Here is a 19944-nt window from a genome sequence, read left to right as displayed (position 1 = left end):
CAACTGGCTCAGACAACCGACTCGCCATGATCAGCCATGATGATGCTCCTCTCAGTAACAGCCCTTGTAATTTGTTAATAGTCTCACAGTTTCTCCCGCACACTCGCTGATGTTAACCCTTCCTTTCTTTTCATTTTGCTGACTCGTACAGTTCTATCTTTTGTTTTTGGTGCGTGTTTTTTGGCCGTGATGCCGAGACCTCAGGTCGGCAGAGCCATCAATGCCCCACCATCACTGCTGCGTCTCGGTGCAGCCCCTGCTCAATAGTTGTCACGTTCGTCCTAGTCTCAGTATCATTGTCTTTCTTTATTATTTTCGAGCTGGGAGTGTGAACATAGTAAAAAAAAAAAAAAAAAAAAAAAAAAAAAAAAATACAGCACACCATCACACGGACACACATATCCTATCGAGCATGACTTGCCACATTTGTAACGTCTATCGTCCACGAACACCAACACCTATGGTTAGTCTACACACCTACACCCCTAACAATTTCCCATTTCTCACCTCTATCGACCCGCAGCACTAACATTGCATAACTCCAGAACCATTAACTGAGAGACATTCCCACCTGCACCTCAACATCGTATCTCATCACCATCAACTTCCTATTAACTCGTACCACCACCCAGATTCATGCATATTCACTGCAACCGTGGTTCAGAACCTCTCCATTTTGTTTCTGTTTCACCTTGTGAGTTTCAGTCTTTGTCATGGACAATAGCAACGCAAGCAGGATGAGCCAGTTTACCTTTGATCAACTCAGTCACAGTGGTGTAGCGTCAAACTCCTACGCTCACGACGCTTTAGTTCCACAAGACCAATCACGCAGCGCATCGACACCATTCTCCTACCTACAAAATTTGGCGGCACCAAATCTTCAGCTTCAGGATCACCAGCACTATGACAACCTCTTTGATGGAGTACTTTTTCCCTCCTTGCCAGAAGTCTCTACGGGCATGGGCTCCAATGTGAACACACGACTCGTACATCATGATGCGTTTGCGCCTTCGGGTGATAGTAAGTTGATGACAGCACCAGCGCCAGCAATGGCCTTACAGCCAAGACGACAGCATCTCCACCCGCCAAATACTCCCGGCTTACTTGACTTGCCACCAAGTCCACACGACCTCAACCAGTCACTACCACAGATTAAAGTTTTCGGAAACCAGCCGTCATTGAAAGAACCTGAAAACGCAGCGACAACATTCTCCTTCCACCAAGGTCAGACGGCACCGATCCTTCCGCATAGCCTAATTCCGGATAACCAGCATACTTCCAACAGCGTGAGTGATGCAGCACTCTTTCCGTTCCCGCCACAAGTTTCTATAGACGTCAGCTCATTTGGAAATATAGGATTCCCTCATGATGTGTTTGCGCCTACTGGTGACACGAATGCGATGGCAGTGTCAAGGCAAGGACGACAATATATTCCAAGTTTACTGGAAATGCCACCAAGTCGTCGTCACGACCTCAGTGAGCCACTTCCACAAAGCACCTTACTCGGGCAGCAGCCGTCAATGAAAGAACCTGATAAATCAGCGACACCATTCTCCTTAAACCCAGGTCGGGCGGAACCACTCATTCAGAAAACTAACATAATTTGCGAAAACTAGCCTATTCTTGCGAGAACTAGCATAATTATCGAGAGGGGTAAGCAGCAGCATTCGGCCTTGTCCAGATTCTTATCAACCACCACACCACACCGCTGCGCTCTCCGGCCGACCTCAACACGTTGCCACAGCACACCATCAGCAAAACGACACTTCAGTTGGTACATGTACTCTGCTAGGCAGTGCCTCCCTGCTCACGAACTATAGACCAATTTCACTGCTTCATCCCATCAGCCGCCTCTTCGAATCCTGTATAGCCCATCATCTGAACAGCTATCTTAATCGGCACTGCATAATCTCGCCTAGTCAATTCGCCTACGTTCCTCAAAGATCAGCTACGGATCAACTCATTCTTTTGACCCATCACATTGCCCGTCTCTCTGATAGAGGGCAGAAATTTGACTGTGCATTTCTCGACTTCCAGAAAGCTTTTGATAAAGTGCATCATCCCACGCTCCTGTGCCACATGAATACCTTCATGGCGCCAGAGGCACATGCCTGGTTTAGATCATAATTATTTGCTTGACCGTAGTCTAAGTGTGAAGCTCGATGCAACTCATTCATCCCAGTATATGCTAAACTGTGGTGTCCCCCAGGGTTCACGCCTTGCACCATCACTTTTTCTTTTATACATGTATATCAATTCCCTTCCTGATATAGTTAACCATAGCTCTCCCTTCCTTTTTGCTGATGATGTCACTCTTCTAAATGCTCATGATGTATGCCTCTCCTAAGATGAGAACCTATCCCACCTCCAGCAGGATCTCGCCAGCTGCTAGCATTGGGCACAGAAAATACATGGCAAATTCTCTCCTGAAAAAAACCTTCATCTTGTCCAATTACAGCATTCCTGAATCTTCCTCCATGTCCATGGACAACGTTTTAATCGGATCTGGGCGCTCCACTAAGCATCTCGGTGTAGAGCTCAGTGATGGTTTGAAGTTCCACGACCACTTCCACTCCATCTTCAGGACGTTCCAGCAACGTGTTAATCTGTTATGCTTTATGGGCCGCCATTTACCATCATCATACATTGCTCTCCTGTATAAGTCTTACGTACGTCCGGCAATTGAGTATGCCATTCCTGTCTGATCCCTTAGGATCACATCCGCTCAGCTAGGGTGCGTTTACACGGAGACGAAATGAAACGAAACGAAACGAAACAGAACGAAAACGGGCTGGCCTCGAACCGTTTTCAAACCGTTTACACGAGAACGGCAAATCGTTTTGAACCGTTTACACGAAAACGGAAAACGGGCGATCAGGCTGGAGTTTGCACGTGCTGGCTTGGCGCAAGGGCGGGAAGTAACACGTTAGTTTGAGTTGGTAAGGCCGCGGTCACACATGAAAAGCTTGCACCTCTTTTGCGGAGGCGAAAAGCTGAACTACCGCAGCCGCTTTGGCGGACCACACGATGCAGCGGTCACACATACATGTAGACTACTGTGCTCCTCAACGCTCCGCTTTGACGGAGAGAATGCAAATGCAGCACGACCTATGACATTTTAGATGTTCTTGTCCGAGTTAAAGCGCCTTCGCTTGTACAAGTAGAGCTATCGTGGATCGCTGACAGGCTGCTGAATGTCTCCTGTCAAGTACACTCGTGGATTTGGGGCGCATTCACTGCGGCCCAGTACAGGTGTATTTGAATTATTATTACTAGTTTGGTTTACATCAATATCAATAGTTGTATAGCAGGTTGTCGTTGCCTCCTTCTTGTCCGAGTTGAAGCGACCTTCGCTAGTACAAGTAGAGCTATCGTGGATCGCTGACAGGCTGCTGAATGTCTCCTGTCAAGTACACTCGTTGATTTGGGGCACATTCACTGCGGCCCAGTCCAGGTGTATTGGTTGGTTGGTTGGTTGGATTTATTTAAAGTCGTACAACAAACAGGCATATCTGCCTCCTTATATGAAGACGATAGTATTTGAATATTAGTTTAGTTTACATCAATATCAAATTCAAATAGTTTTATAGCAGGGTGTCGTTGCCTCCTCCATGATTCATCATCGACCCCAGCGACTGCGTGCATGCCTGCAGTTGCAGTGAGGGTGTGGCAGAGTACTCTACTACTCCCTGGTTGCAGTCCTAGTGTTGCATACTCTGGTGGATGCATTGCTTGGAGAGAAGGAGAGAGTTGGAGATCGTCCGCGATCGGGGCCAATGAGTTGGGAGACGGATCCCTCACCAACTATCCACTCATAACGATGCAGTATCGTTTGCGAGATCTCCAGAACGTACAGTACATAGGCAAAGAAGAACAATATGAAAACTGAATACCAAACGGCAACCAAACAACACCAGAACTCAGCGCAGAAGTAGCACACCAAACTCCAAAGCCATCACCACGCAGGTTTCGCCAAAGCGGATCCGCGATAGCGGAGGTTCCGCTCGCATATTTTTGGCGTAGCGAAATCCAAACTTTCCGCCAAAGCGTAACTTACGCCTCCGCCGTTGCCGAGGCAACGGCGGAAGCGGAAGCTACGCTTTGGCGGAACCACCAAAAAAAGTGCATAAGTGACCGAGGCCTAAGTGCTGGTGGTCGCAATGGTTGGGTATTTCCCGCGAAATATACTCCAGCGCGGAATGGTTTCCATGACCGCGCTCCGTTTCCAATCGTTTTCAAACATTGTACCATGAAAAAATATTTAATATTTTTATTTCCATTGCTGTCAGGTTCGGCCTCATTTCCTCTTTGCTGCGCTGATGAGTTCAAAAAGAACGAAACAGCATGCTGTCCGCAGATTGAGTATTTCGCTCCTGCTCTTGTAGCAGTTGAGCACTCTTGCGTGGGGTAGTGCCTTTGCTGTTTGCGTTATGCAGAGCTCACTGACTTGTCAGTTTGAGCACTCTGGCAAGGTACGTTCGGGCCTGATTGGAAATTTTTATTTCCATTGCTGTCAGGTTCGGCCTCATTTCCTCTGTGCTGCGCTGATGAGTTCAAAAAGAACGAAACAGCATGCTGTCCGCAGATTGAGTATTTCGCTCCTGCTCTTGTAGCAGTTGAGCACTCTTGCGTGGGGTAGTGCCTTTGGTGTTTGCGTTATGCAGAGCTCACTGACTTGTCAGTTTGAGCACTCTGGCAAGGTACGTTCGGGCCTGATTGGAAATTTTTATTTCCATTGCTGTCAGGTTCGGCCTCATTTCCTCTGTGCTGCGCTGATGAGTTCAAAAAGAACGAAACAGCATGCTGTCCGCAGATTGAGTAATATTTAATATTTATATTTCCAATCGTTTTCACTGTTTTCACCGTTTACACGAGAACGAAAACGTTTTGAAAACGTTTCAAAACACTTTGAAGTGCGTTTCCATTTCGTTCCGTTTAGGTATCGTTTTCGGGCGTTGTCGTGTAAACCATAGTAGTAAACGCAACGATTTCGTTCCGTTTAGGTTGTATTTCGTTGTCGTGTAAACACAAATCGTTTTCAATCGTTGTCGTGAAAACTCAGCCTCAGAGTCCCTTGATATACTCCAGGCTAAGGTCTGTCGGCGACTCCTGAGGTCTGCGAAAATATGACAAATTTGAATCAAAATCTAATTTGAATAGATTGTGTCACTTGGAATCCCTGCAATTTCGCCGTATCTTCATTTCTCTGGTTGTTTTATTTATGTACATCAATTTCCACCCAGACTATCTCTCTCGCTTTGCGATTACCATCTCACGTAGTGCCCATAGGCCCAAAAAGCTCATTTTTAACTCGTAGGGCCGAATTTTCTCATGTCTCTTCCTACAGAAAACTGGTGCATTTTGGAATTGTCTCCCACCCCGTTTGACAACTTTAGATTCCCTAACAGAATTCAAGCGTCATTTTCGTATTTACATTACAAAGTACCAGTTCGATTGCACTGGTATCCCCTTGATGTGCAATCATTGATTTACATGTACACTGCTTGTTCTTTCACCGTATCTTTTGTACAGCATCTCTCTGTTTCCGAACTCATTTTGCACATTTCCTCTTTTTCCCAACTCCAATGTTCATTGTAACGTTAAATACACAAAATTAATAGGAGATCCCCCCCCCCCCGATAGGCGTCAGCCTTTGGGTAATCCTGAAATAAAGATTATTTTTATTTCTCCTTCCGACAGCAGCTGTTTCGATCATCAGGATCTCGTCAGTCAAGGTTAATATTGTAGAATGGCTAACATATTATAGTAAATTTGAAACTCGGATGTTGAGCCATAAATAAATGTGGAAGAGAAAAAGACATATGGATACGAGTTAAGAGTAACTCTCCATCACTGTAACATGATACTATAATACAGTCAGAAAGTGCAATAACTAGGCACAAAACTGACAGAGTACTGAAACATTCGACGTCCTGACACCTAGCTTCAACACATCTCCGTAGCGCTAACCGACAGCCTTCCAACTTGGAAGGTTCAAGGTTATGGAAAAGACCAAAGAGTGGAAGGCAAGCGCAACGAAAACGAGCAAAAGCTACAGTCCCAACGGAACAAAGAATAGACATCCTTAGCAAAAGTACGATAACGCTAACTTTTACGGTACTCACTCCCAGCCGTGACAAAAGACGTTATCTGATAACGGAAAAACGTTACAGAGCTCAAAATAACGGGCCGACGTTCGTTATGGAAAGTCTGCAAAAAAATGCAAAAACTCGCATTGTTTTGTAACTGGCGGGAGATAAAAAGCACGTCGTGCAGATCGAGATGAGATCGAGAGTCGAGATTGCTTCCTCTTGTGACATTTAGCTTTTTTGGCGAGTTTTGCCTTTCAGTTGACAATTTCTGCGTCCTCTGCTTCGTGCCTTTCTCCCTCTATCCCATCTGGGAAACAAAGGACCAGTTCCACGGCACTCCTGAGGAAGAAATTCATCGGCCTCTCCCAGACGTGCTGGAGCTGGAGAACCCTTACAGTCTTCGGTGCTGCGTTTAGGAAAGGGTTTCCAAGGACCTGGGAACAGCGAAAACTCATTTTCGCCGTGCTTTTGCTATTCCAGAGTGAAAGAGCTCGCCAAGGTATTCTTTCGGAACGACAGCAAACTAATCCCTGGTTCAAAATTTTGAATTTCCCGCACCTGTTTCCACGAAAATTCATATCGCCATGGTTGTCACGACTACTTCGTCTCAACTATAACGTACTTTGTGCTAAGGGAAAAGTCAGCTTGAACGATCCGAAGTACGGAAAGGTTTGCGTTTACGTTAGCGTTTTTTTAGCTAAGGATATCTAATGTCGATTGTTACTGGACGATGACGAGACCAGTACGATATTTGACAAAGCCTCTTTGGTCTTTTCCATAACCTTGAACCTTCCAAGTTGGAAGGCTGTCGGTTAGCGCTACGGAGATGTGTTGAAGCTAGGTGTCAGGACGTCGAATGTTTCTGTACTCTGTCAGTTTTGTGCCTAGTTATTGCACTTTCTGACTGTATTATAGTATCATGTTACAGTGATGGAGAGTTACTCTTAACTCGTATCCATATGTCTTTTTCTCTTCCATATTATAGTAAACTTCACCCTTTTGTAGCAAAAACATAATAGCGCATCTTAGGCATCTCTCGAATGATACTGTGTGAGCATGTGTTTGTCACTTCATTGCTAAGCTACGGCAGTTTCATGGCAACTGAAGAATGGCTGTGACGTGACAATGCTGAGGTGCTGTGCTGTGTGGTGAGTGAGTGGATGGAGTGAATGCCCCAGGGGCCTCCCACGTTGCTACTTACCGTGCTATGCTGTGCCATCTATCGAAGTCACACCTGGCTATCACTACATGACTGTACTCTCACTAACACCCTTTATAATAATATTATATTAATGTTAGGTTCACGATTTCACATATGCACGCACTCGCACACTCGTACGCACTCGCACCCTCGAACTCACCTTTACAGGCGCGCACTCACTTTCACTCTCGTACTCACCTTTTCGGGCGCGCACTCACTTTCACTCTCGTACTCACCTTTACAGGCGCGCACTCACTTTCACTCTCGTACTCACCTTTACAGGCGCGAACTCACCTTTCCGGGCGCGCACTCACTTCCACTCTCGTACTCACCTTTTCAGGCGCGGACTTACCTTTACTCTCGTACTCACCTTTACAGGCGCGAACTCACCTTTTAGGGCGCGCACTCACATTCACTCGACGTACTCACCTTCACAGCCTCGGACTCACCCTGGTTGCTTTTCCTAATCTTTTCTTTCTTTGGCCTGGGTAGCTGGACTCGCGCTTTAGCACATTTATCTCCATAGCTACCCAGGCCCTAGATAAGCTCTTGCTGGAACATTTGCTCTCCCCCTTCTACCTCTTCTTGTCTTGCTTGCCTTGCCTGGACTTTGTCTTGCTTGCCTGACATTATTCTATACGAACCTCTGAGATTCCTTGTCGTTGTCAACTAATACTTGGCCCGATCGTCTAAACGTGACTGTAGCAGTCCTAACATTAATATTACTAGTACGTAGTATCCTCGGTGTAGTCTATCAGTATCGCCTTTGCTTAGCCCTAATCTTCGCGCCTTAATTTAATCTTTGCGCCTAAGATGCGCCATGATTATGTTTCCCCCTTTTTGCGCCTAAGATGCGCCATTATGTTTTTGCTACAAAGGGTGAAGTTCACTATCTGTTAGCAATTCTACATTATCAACCTTCACTGACGAGATCCTGATGATCGAAACAGCTGCTGTCTGAAGGAGCAGAGTACCAACTGAAATGTCGTTTTTCTGTTAGTGTGCTCTGGTCACGTGTTGAGGTCGGCCGGAGAGCGCAGCGGTGTGGTGTGCTGGTTGATAAGAAACTAGGATATTCTTGGGAAAACTAGCATATTATTGCAAAATAGGGGATATTCGTGAGAATGCGGAATGCCCTCGCGACTACTACCCCCTACCATGCCTTTGCCTGTTGTCTGTTGAGGAATAATAATTCTGTGCTTCTTGCCTTAATTTTTTTCAGTTTCGTAGAACATGACTTACATGCATGCTGCATAATACATGCATGCTGTTAGCAATCTCCAACATAATTAATCTATCCCTTTATTCCCGTAGCTATGCAGAAGACGTTACTTCAGTAACGTCTGGCGCTAGCCAGGGTCCACACAGCTTTAATTTGGTGTTTGTTTGTGTGTTTGTTTGTTTGTGTCACGCCTGGCGCTATCCCGTATCTGTCCCGTACTGTACCGTACCAGCAAAGACAGCTGGCCACAATATTTTTGTTTGTTTGTGCCATCGACATGTCTGGCGCTATCCCGTACCTGTCCCGTACCGTCAAGAGTACGGTACCATGAAGGGAATGAGTATATATGCGAAGTGTATCGGGGGAATGCATTCAGTGCAGTAACATTTTGTGTGGATTTGTGTGCGAGGCCGAGATCCCACTAGCAGGCTGGCTGGGCCGCCTGTCGACCAGCCCGGGAATCGCATGTACGCCGATACCATAATAATTATAGCAATAAAAACTGCTTTATGGCAGTTTTCTAAAAAAAGTTATTGTGTTCTAGTCCATGGACCCCGTCTAAAAAGTAAGAAATTAATGAAATGTGATAGCCGAAAATTAAAATTTCACACAAAACCTCACAATAATCACAACGGTTGAAATGCTGCTTTCAACACTAAACTTGTACTGCACCAACAATTGGCAACATGCATGTCATGTATGCATAGGAAAGAGGATCACGAGGGAAAAGGTCTTCTACATGTAGCTTTTCATTCTGTGTGTGATTATTGTGAGGTTTTGTGTGAAATTTTAATTTTCGGCTATCACATTTCATTAATTTCTTACTTTTTAGACGGGGTCCATGGACTAGAACACAATAACTTTTTTTAGAAAACTGCCATAAAGCAGTTTTTATTGCTATAATTTCTTTTGTTTTTTCTGTCACCAATCAATGGAATGCCCTATATCAATATGTAAATGATGGCCTTCACATCATATCAATACCGTATACGCATTGAGGTGCAAGTCTTTTCTTGCAGAAAATGTAGGCTAGCATGTCCTTCTGCGGGGAAACATGTGAGTAGTGATGGACCGTGGTGATACTTTTTTTATACGGAGGTCATTCTGTGCATGTTGCTGTTGCAGAATTTCATGACTCTGTCATAAAATTGTCTTGCCTTTCAGATATTTCAGATTTCCCCACCCTGGATCAGATTTATTTGAGAAATGTAACCAGGTGCGTGTCGCAGATGTTTTTGTTGATTCTGTGTTTATAATGGTGTATAATCATGGGTTATCGTGATAAGGTCATCCTGCATCATATTGCACTGAAATCGTAATCCTGTTGATGTCGATACAACTTTTGGAAGTAGTTTAATGACTTCAAACTGTTAGTCCACGATTTTCTAAAACAACACAGCAAAGGAGGAACAATAAACATGTATTAAGATGTAAATAAATACATTGCTGAGTCCGACACCTCGTTCCAACAACTACACTGATCCCGAGGATAAAAGGGGCAAGGCTATGCTTGGAGGTACTGAGAGATAAACAAGGCACTCCATAAATAATATCCAGTCGAACCTCTTTAGGACGAACACCAAGGGACCGATGGTATTTATTCTGTGAGTTTGTCTTAACCTATTTTATATATATAACCAGTGAATACAATTATTTCTCCAATAGACATACGAATAGATTTCTTCTACAGCGAAAGATTCTAAGCCACACCAACTCATTGACTAGTCTCATATGAAACAAATGAGTCACTAGAGAGGTTCTGCAAAAGGAAAATGCGTACAAACTTTCGTTCTACGTCATGAAGTGCGAAACCTCGCACGAACTTTGGACGCGAAACTTGCAGGGAACACGAAATGAACTGTCGTAGGAAATTTCGTGAGATCGGGTCATGGCGTACGTGCACTTGGCCCGCGCAAACTACGAAAATGTGCAGAACGCAAAGTTCGTGCAAAAATTTGTACACACTTTCGCAAGGACTGTCGCGAAACTTCGTTCGAATTTTCGTTTTGCAGAACCTCTCTACTGAACGTTTCTTTAGCAACATGACGGCAACTGAAACAGCAATAGAGAAAGTACGATACATGTACAGCACATTCTTGCAGGTACTACAAACAGATTGCAGATCGTAATTCTTGCTTTGGCGGCACGAAACTTGATTTGGGGCAGTGCAATCTCGGCGGTACTCACAAATAATAAATCAAACAGCCCCAGACTCGAGTAAACAAATCCAATCACACAAGTACGAGATCTTCACGAGACGAAACTGCACCCATTGGCTTGTTTCGTATGAAGCAAACAAGTTTACTGAACCTCTCCACAATGGAGATTTTCCCTGATACCGTATGCGAATTTATTTTGCAAACTGGTCAATGGGTCCTTGAATCTTTCCCTCCAGATTGGGAACTGCCAACGATAGTATGCCACTGACCAGTGCCTTACTTGTAACGTACCAGTGTACAATGAATATGAGTATTTCGACAACACATCTAACATGAGCCTTACCGTCAAGAAGGTGAACTCGCGTTCTTCGCACACTGTAGACAAGGGCAAAGAGATAAAAATGGATCTAAATCCGAATAAAATCAGCACACGTTTCCGTAAATGAAAGGGTGAGCATAAGCAAATGAATCGAAGGAAACAGGTCAACTCAGATCAGAGATCACCTGTCATCGAGTATTCCGTAAAAGGAGGCCTCGGCAGCGGAAAAGCTAAATTTAGAAAGGAGATCCTGTCAGCTTTTCCATTATTTATTGCATTCCGCCCAAAATCAGCACACTTTTCGTAAATGAAAGAGTCAACACAAGCAAATGAATCAAAGGGAACTGGTCAACTCACCTGTCATTGAGTAATATTCCGCGAAAGGAGGTCTCAGCAGCACCGAAACGAAATAAGCCAGGCCAGGAGACGAAATATCCGAAACAGCTCATACAAGAAGCAGTTCCAAAGAAGGAAGTTCCTCGCGCATGCACATCCGAACACGGACTGCACTGCATGCAACACAATGTCTGCCGGCTGCCGTGCGCACGCGCACAGCACGCGGCTACCACCCGTTGGTAGATCTAATACCGAGCACCTTACGTAGAGACTTACGTAGCCTAAGTGAAATACCGAGCACCTTACGTAGAAACTTACGTAGCATAGCGATGTCGTTTTTCCTGCCATGTGAACACAATAATAGAAAAGCTGACAGGATCGCTTTTCTAAATTATAACGTATATACAGTCATGTAGATGGTCATCTACCTGCCATGTGGAAAGTTGCCAACGTCGTACCGGTACACAAGAAAGGCCCCAAGTCGAACCCCAGAAACTACCGACCGATTATCTGTGTCAACGTAGAGTGCGGTTGCATTTTTTGAGCTGTGAACATGCCGTTGATCGACTATTCATATCCAAACGATAGCTACAAGCAAGGATCGGTAACCCCAAAGCAGGCCTTTGGGAAGCCATGCTTTGATCTCTACGTTGAGGAGGACGACACAGACTCTCGGTCTGCTGGTGACTCTACTGGAGAGGCGAACGTGTGTTCTGCGGGCAGAACCACACACCCCACGGAATGCGGTCGAGATGCAGGCAGCAAGTCGCCGGTAAGTGACTTAGAGGTTATCTCGCCTCCCGAAGACTCCATATTAGGCCCCGGTCACACATGCACTCGAAAGTAGCGTATACGCTGAAGCGAGGTCGCAGGAGCGAAAAATGGCATGGCAACGGCGAAAAGCGGAACTTCCGCTTCAGCGGAAACTCCAATCCGCTTCCTCCAAAATTTTCGAAGCGAGACTGTCGCTTCTGCGGATTCGCTTCAGCGGAAAACACCACGGTCTACTGTATATGGACTTGCTACGAGAAATTTGTATGCGTATGATGTCCATGCAACAAAAATGCGTGCAAGATAGTCATTGACCTCGTCTATTCTCCGTACCGTATGCACCACAGTCTCATTTTCCGCCAAAGTAGGAGTTGTGCCCTGTTTGTATGTGTGACCACACACACTTGGTTTCGCTGGAGCGACACCAGGCTCGCTGCCGCCGAACCTCGTCGCCGAAGCGAATCCCAGTGCATGTGTGACCGGGCCCTTAGGGCCCGGTCACACATGCACTCGAAAGTAGCGTATACGCTTCAGCGAGGTCGCAGGAGCGAAAAATGGCATGGCAACGGCGAAAAGCGGAACTTCCGCTTCAGCGGAAACTCCAATCCGCTTCCGCCAAAATTTTCGAAGCGAGCCTGTCGCTTCTGCGGATTCGCTTCAGCGGAAAACACCACGGTCTGCTGTATATGGACTTGCTACGAGAAATTTGTATGCGTATGATGTCCATGCAACAAAAATGCGTGCAAGATAGTCGAGACCTCGTCTATTCTCCGTACCGTATGCACCACAGTCTCATTTTCCGCCAAAGTAGGAGTTGTGCCCTGTTTGTATGTGTGACCATACACACGTGGTTTCGCTGGAGCGACACCAGGCTCGCTGCCGCCGAACCTCGTCGCCGAAGCGAATCCCAGTGCATGTGTGACCGGGCCCTTAGATGTCAATGGCCTGATCGAAAGCATCAAGACCGAAATAGTTGGGACAGTCAAGGCTGAATTGGCCGCCCTTCAGGAAGTTTTTTCAGGGATCTCCTCGGCAATCGTCAACATGCAAGGGGAACTCTCCATGATTAGAAAAGAGCAAGCTGACCTTGCACACACGCATACGCCTATTAGTATTAGTACGGTGCAATCAGATTCCCGTATATCTGCGCTGGAGGACAAGTGTAAGGGCGCGCTCACACTGCGATCATGGGCACGCGTCCATGCGTCAGCAAAACGCAGAAACGTGGCAGTCGTGCTCACACTAGGCCTCGTACACGCGTAGACGTGAACTTGTCACACAAACTTTACGAATTGCAGTTCGTATCCAAAAGAGTTCGTGCGTTTCCTAATAAAGTTGTGGCCCGTTTTGGATGTAATTTTTCGCATGCCTCGTGGCTCGTATTCTTGAAGTCGACGAAAATAATTCATACAATCAGGTAGGTTTGGACTCTTGAGGGACTGCCGCAGACATCCAAGCGCTTTCGCTTTCCTGACCTCGTGGTCAGAGCAAGTGCCAGTGCAGTGGAAATTCCGGTGGTGGTTTCTTTCGTCTGTTGCCGAGATGAGAACTGTATTTTCCGATGATATGTAACTGAAATGTCTTGAGGTATGGCATTCCATCATCGCAGAAAAGTAGAGAAAGATAATTTCCGAAACCGAAAAGCCAGACCAAGCTGCCATCGTATTGAACGAGTACACTGTAGAAATTGGTCACTGACCCGATCACAACGAAGCAACTACAAAAACAAAAACAAAATCGACATCGTCCAAAAAGGGCAAAGAATGCATATATGGCGGTGCGTGCGTGCAGGACCACAACTACAAAATTTTAAAAATGTGCAAATGTCGAGGTGACATCGACAACCGCCGATTTTCATGAATCAACACACCGGAGTTTGAGAAATTGAACATACTTCAGGCCAGGTTGTACACAAATACGCTTCACGTCTACGATCATGTTGCCGCCAAGTCGTGGCACCCCCCTCCGGAGGTCGCGGTCACGATTTGAAACGTGGCCGCGACGTTTTGGTCAAGTTCATTCCGTTGCCATGCAACTTGGCCGCATGGCCGCATGGACGCTGGTTTTGGTCGCAGTGTGAGCGCGCCCTAAGGAACAGGAAGCGCGCCTCAAGTCAGTAGAGCATATGCAACACATGTACACTGAACCGACCCCACTCAAAAAGGCTGGCGATACCGTATCCAAGCCGGGTGCACGTGGGCTGCAAATGCAGCAAGCCAACCAAGGGCGCCTCAAGTCAGTAGAGCATGTACAACACACTGCACCGACCCCATTCAAAAAGGCGGGCGATACCGTATCCAAGCCGGGTGCACATGGGCTGCAAATGCAGCAAGCCAACCACATGGATACCACTACAAGTTGTAGCACTTGCAGATCCACGACCCAGCAGCGCGTATGGGCATCCGTGCTCAATAGCTCCAGTGACAACCGAGCACTTCGGCCCTCCTCCAAGCCATCGGTCACTGCGCAGCCACCTCTCCCACAGGAGCACCGCCAGCAAACTAACCAGCACCAACGACCCCAACAGCGACAACAACAACAACAACAACAACAACAACAACAACAACAACAACAGCGCCAGAAGCAGCAGCAGCAGCAACAACAGCACCACCAACACCACCAACCCCAGCAACACGACGAGCAATGGACTACAGTTACCAGCCGCAAACTGAGAGGTTCTCTTGGCTCCCTGCGAAAAGTATACTTTGTTGGCAATATTGATGACAGTTGCGACGCAGACTCCATAACGTCCCACTGTGTCCAGAATGGCATCACACCCACAGCTTGCCGCACCTTTCCTTCTCGCAAGCATGTAGGCACAAAAGCTGCAAGGCTTACAGTCCGTGAAGACCAATGTGCAGCCATCGAGGCAGATGGGTTTTGGCCAGCGCCCATTCAGGTTCGGCCATGGGACTTCAGCGAGGCAAATAGGCCCACAGCCACCAACTAATCGACCGTGTTCCCACTCAATCCCCATGCACCAGTCTTCTTACCTCGCATCTATCGTGCCCAACCCTGCTCAACAGCAGCCACGACCTTGTTCCCACTCAACCCCCATGCACCAGTCTTCATACCTTGCACCTATCGTACCCAACCCCGCTCAACAGCAGCCACGACCGTGTTCCCACTCAATCCCCATGCACCAGTTTTCATGCCTCGCACCTATCGTGCCCAACCCCACTCAACGTTTGTAAGAGAACAACCTCCACCTGATACCACACCAGTAAACGCATCCCCCCACAACAATAACAATAATTCTTGCATTCGGATATGTACCCTGAACTGTCGTAGTATGAAACATAAATTGGCTGATATTACAGACCTCCTTGACCACCATAAAGTAGACATTTTGTGTATAACGGAAACGTGGCTAAATTCGTGCATCCCAGACGAGATCATTAAGATACCGGGTTACGACCTGTTCCGTCGTGACCGGTCCCAGTGCAGCACTACATGGAGCGACTTGGGTGGTGGTGGGGTAGCAGTCTTCTCTTCGTCCGGCCTTTGTGCTATGCGCCGCCGGGATCTAGAGTGCAACAATTCAGAGATGATAACTGTCGAAACAGGAGCTACAATCATTTCCTGTATGTACCGTCCTCCAAGACACGATAGTCTTGCATTCTGCAACTCATTCAGTCCTCTTCACCCCCTCGTTGACAACCGTCCAGTAATTGTCGTGGGAGACTTTAACTCCAAGAACAATGAGTGGAACAACGCAGACCCTACGAACACTGCAGGTAGACACATGCAGTCCGCCTTTGACGACTATGGCTTCACTATGGTCTCCAAGAACCATGGAACGAGGCCAACTAAAGAGTCTAATCCGTCCCTAGACCTGATTTTAACTAATATGCCCCATCTTGTCACTTCGTGTTACACATCAATGCCCATTGCAGACCACTGTCCTCTATTTTGCGCATATTCTCCACCAGAGAAACGCCACTCTAGAAGTACTGTCAACGCAGCCGCAGTCTCCAGAAAGGTTGACATGCACCTCCTCAGGCAGAAACTGAGCACACTACCATTGACCGAATGCATGCAGGGCACCAACGTGCACATCAGTTTCAGATGCATGGCCTACTCTGCACTGCTGGACCAGGCAATTCAGGCAGCAACGACCATCACACGCCGGAAAAACACCCAGTCGAACCAACCATGGTTCACAAAAAAACTTAAGACGCAACGTCAGCGAACTTACCGCCTCTATGTGCTCCACCGAAAGGAGCCACTCAACGATTCCTTACGAGCTGCATACAAACTCTCGCGCAACCTGTACCACCGGTCATTAAGAGCCGCCAAGGACACATACTTGTCAACGCTCGGATACACAATGCTTGGCAAGGAAAGAAAGGGTGGCTATGCGTGGTGGAAACGTGCCAAAGCAATATGCAATATTGACCAAACAAATAAAAAGGCAATTCCAGACCTGCAGAACGGCAATGAAATTCACAAAACAGATCAAGCGAAGGCCGAAACGCTGTGTACCTTCTTTGCCCGCCAATGCACCACTCAGTCAACGCCGCCAAATACTGTAGCAACTAGTATAACAATCAATGAAGCCGACGTCGATGGAAACAAATTTGGATTCGGAAACATACGCCCTGTTGAAGTCTTCGATGCAGCAAAGAGGCTGCAACAACATAAATCATCATCAGACATCAACCTGACAAACCGTATACTAAAGCAATTCGCAGACATCCTTTCCCAATCACTATCAGTATTGTTCAACTACAGCCTTGATGATGGTGTGTTCCCGTCCTCCTGGAAATCATCCACTGTAATACCGGTGTACAAGAATAGAGGTTGCGCCAAAGAGCCTACCAATTACAGACCTATATCCCTCCTCCCATGCATAGCGAAACTAATGGAAAAGATTCTCTCGGAACGTCTACTTCGATACTTGATGACCCATGGTGTAATTTGTAAAGGTCAATTCGCATATGTACGCAACAAGTCTGTAACGGACCAACTTATCTTGCTAACCCAATCAATGGCTGTAAATATTGATAATGGCACTAATTTTGACCTGATATCTCTAGATTTCAGGAAAGCTTTCGACCGGGTCGACCACTCTATACTCCTAAAGAAATTCGGTAAGATTGCTACAGCTTCGTCAGTAAAATGGCTGAAGAGCTTCTTAGGGGATCGACAAATTGAAGTGAAGGTACATAGCACTAAATCGAAGAAGCGGAGCATCAACTGCGGAGTGCCTCAAGGTTCCCACCTTTCACCACTCCTATTCCTACTCTATATAAATGACCTGCCCAACGCTATGCAACATTGCACGCAATATCTATTTGCAGATGATGTCACCCTCCTACTGGCTTACAAACCTGAAGACACCCTCGCCAGTAGAGCGAACATGCAGTCTGATCTCGATGCATGTCAAACATGGGGCAGGAACAATGGAGGTGAATTCTCAGCAAGCAAGACATCCGTGCTGTGCCACAGAGCTATCAATGATACACCACCTGCAGGAATCCAATACCAAATGTACAATGAGCCATTAACGGTGGTTTCTAAACTGCAACATCTTGGCATCACCTTGACGGACAACCTGGATTTCCGCAAACATGTCGCCTCAATAACTTCGAAGTTCAGATATCGAGTGCACCTACTGTCAATTATGTCCCAGCAACTTACGCCTTCGGCAATGATCATACTGTACAAAGGGTTCGTAAGACCTGTGATCGAATATAGCTGTACGGTGTGGTCGTTTGGATCTAATAAGAAACCCATGACCACTCTCGATCAATTACAGGCAAGGTTTGCTAGAGCTCTACTGAAAAAGAAAAAAATTGCATTTGATTACACTTCTTCCAAATCTGTCTTAAATTCTAAATGCTCCCTAGAGTCACTAGCCTATCGTCGTCAAATCATCAGTCTCACTACTTTTCACAGATATGTTTTCCATCATCGTGATTACCTTGCTGATTTCCATTTCAAGATTACGAATAGTGAGCGACGACCAAATAAAATCATTCTTCCCAAATTTAAATCATTGTCTAAGTCTCTCTTCATGTTCCGAACTGCTATTCTATGGAACTGTTTACCCCCCAGTCTAACATCGGAAGCCTCGCTCTATAAGTTCAAAGCTGCCCTCAGGAAATTTACAGCTGACTATGCTTATGCAATCAACGGAATTCCGCCACCTTGCAGTTGATTTTCCCCATTTCTCTCCTCATCAATCCCTACTTCTCTTTGTACATACATCTACATCTACTGTTCTTTCAATCAAATGAACCCCTCGATAGGCACACTGCCTTTGGGTCATTTCATAATAATAATAATAATAATAATAATAGATGTATAGCAGGGAGTCATAATATGTAAACGACTCCCTGCTGTATGGGGAGATTTTCTGGAAAAAAATACGAAGTAGGGAGACGAGTAAATGCAATCAGAATGGATGTTAGTTGCCGTCAGTATAGTAATGATAAGAAGAAGAACGCCCGTGATCGGCAGAGTCAGCGCCGGTCCCAGGAAACGTCAGGACAGACATCCCGTCCACTTCAGAACGCCCGTGATCGGCAGGGTCAGCTATGCAGAAGGCGTTACTTCAGTATCTTATTGAAACGTTTTTGCAATACAATGATGTAGCTAATCAAAGGAAAAAGCATTTTCATCAGTTCTAACAACATGCACGATGAGCTAGGCAACAAGCATAGCGCAGGGCCCTGAGCTTCAAAGCTCTCTCGTTTCCATTTTTCCGAAGCAGAATTCAAGCATTATCAGTGCTATTTTGGAGCAGACTGCTAGTATATTGAAAAGCAGAATCCATCAAATTCTCCAGCATTATCTGCCGGGGCCAAAATGGCGCACTCAGTTGAACTTTGGAGGTAGGAGAATGGTGTGCGTGCACTGTGTGATTGGTCTTTTTGAACCAATCTGTTATGAGTGTAGTTACATGCCGCTTCACCAAAATAACTAGCATTATCCGCCCAGGTCTACATCTTGATGCCCGAGTCCTGTATTTACAATCGAGTCAATGCCAGTAGAGACTTCTCCGTTTCTCTCCATTTTTCTTTCATTCCAGTTGCATCTTCCTCTCTGCTCTGTTTTTTTCTCTTTTCGTTCGTTCCGACTTGATATTTGTACTTTGTACTGTTGAGTCAACGAACTAAAATAATAAAAACCAAACCAACCAACCAAACCAAACTTGTGGCAAGGACGGAAAGGGAGGTGTGTGACGCAGGCTGCTAGTATAGCCCGGGTGATCCCGCACCAAGTAGTTAGGCTGAAGGATTGGTGCTAGACCCCTGCGGATATTGCTAACATTATTGATCTATACCTCTATCTCCATTTTTCCCTAGCAGAATTGAAGCATTATCAGTGCTTTTTTGGAGCAGAATGCGAGTATATTGAAAAGCAGAATCTATCAAATTCTCGAGTGTTATCCGCGGGTCCTAATTGGTGCACTCAGTCGAACTTTGGAGGTGGGAGAATGGTGTCCGTGCACTGTGTGATTGGTCTTGTTGAACAAATCTGTTATGAGTGTAGGTACCTTCCGCTTCATCACTCTGACTGAGTTGATCCAAAGCAAAATAGCCCATCCTGCCTGCATGGCTATTGTCCATGGTCGAGAATTAGTACATACGTCGAAAAGAAAGACAATTTAGAGATTCTGATCAGCAATTATACTGAAGACGCAGGGTTCTCGGTGATGGATAGAGTTTTAATAGTTTAAAAGAAGTTGATGGTGATGAGATTCAGTGGTAAGCTGTAGGTAAGACTATTTCTCAGTTAGTGGTGCTGGAGTTGTGGGTGGTAAGTGTTGAGGATCGATGTAGGTGAGAAAAAGGAAATGGTCAGAGTGCAGACTGTCAATAACTCATGGTGTGAGT

The sequence above is a fragment of the Sycon ciliatum genome, chromosome 1, assembly GCF_964019385.1.
Source record: "Sycon ciliatum chromosome 1, ocSycCili1.1, whole genome shotgun sequence".
In the NCBI taxonomy this organism is placed as follows: Eukaryota; Metazoa; Porifera; class Calcarea; order Leucosolenida; family Sycettidae; genus Sycon; species Sycon ciliatum.
This window is presented reverse-complemented; position numbering follows the sequence as displayed.